Here is a 1249-nt window from a genome sequence, read left to right as displayed (position 1 = left end):
TCTGATTTGGATAAAAGGGATTATTTTCTAAACATGCAGCAGAGTTTGGGAACATTTTTATTATCTTCTGTGAATCATGCATTGGAGAATGGTTGGGCGGTTGAGGGTTCAGACTTAGGTTCAAACTATGCACTAGTACTTCCTGAACCTCAGTTTCCTGGTCTGTAAATTGGAGATAATAACAGTGCCTACCTCATGGGCAAGTGAGGATTAAATGAAGCAATGCATGTAAAACCCATATATTAAAGCATGTGGCCGGATGCCAGCTGTCAGTAAATGCTTGGCATTAAGTTAACTGTTGTTGCCGGGATAAAGAATCTCACTGGAGTGGCCAAAGACCTGTGTTCTGAGACTAGGGAAAGGGAGGAAAGCGATCCAATTACTTGTCGACATTGCCCTCAGGCTACCGAAGCCACACAAAATTCCAGGCTGTTTCTCACATCTTTCTTTAGTTACGGAACTTCTTTCAAAAGATGGCAAAACATTTCCCATGCAGTCGGTTGTCTCTGCAACTGTGTATCTTGGAGAAAGAGGAAGTGTTCACCCGGATTTTCATTTTCTTCCTTTTTCTTCTGGAAAAAAAAAGGGGCCATCTGACCGGGGGAGTCGGGGGAGAACTTGGTGAGCGCCTTTTCATTGTTGGGCTGTTTATTCTACTGTTAACTACTCCCGTATTTTTTCCTTTGGATAAATCATTCTATAAGAGGACAGTTTTGTCAATAATGCACATATTCGCGCCTCCAAAGTAAACTGTGAGTTCTAAGTAAGCGTAACCCTGTTCTGCTGACCCAGGGAGAAGAAAGATTAGAAAATCTCCCCAGTCCGGTAAACAGGCCCTAGGCCAACAGCTCCATCTGGACTCCAGGCTCGCCCACCCCGGCCGTGACTGAGCAGGATAGCGCAGCAACCTTCTCGCGGGGGAAACCGCACCGACTCCTCGCCCTCATCAGCCGGCCCTCCGGGATTGTGCTTCCCACTCAACAGGCCTTCGATGTAAAATGCCATGGAGGCCGCCGGAACCGCCCAAGTGGAATTCCCAGCCTCGGGAACGCGCCTGGACCCCAGGACTAGCTTCCCTCCCCACTGCCTAGCCCCAGACGCCTCCGCACATCTCTGGCCGGCGACCCCGACGGCGTGCGGAGGACCCGCTCCTCTAGGCTCAGCTCCTCCCCTCCCCGGCCTCTGATTGGCTGTTCGACGCGTCAGTCGGTGCCAGTCCCCGCCCTGCGACTCCACCGCCCTCCCCAGC

Source organism: Chlorocebus sabaeus, chromosome 4, assembly GCF_047675955.1.
Source record: "Chlorocebus sabaeus isolate Y175 chromosome 4, mChlSab1.0.hap1, whole genome shotgun sequence".
Classification (NCBI taxonomy): Eukaryota; Metazoa; Chordata; class Mammalia; order Primates; family Cercopithecidae; genus Chlorocebus; species Chlorocebus sabaeus.
This window is presented reverse-complemented; position numbering follows the sequence as displayed.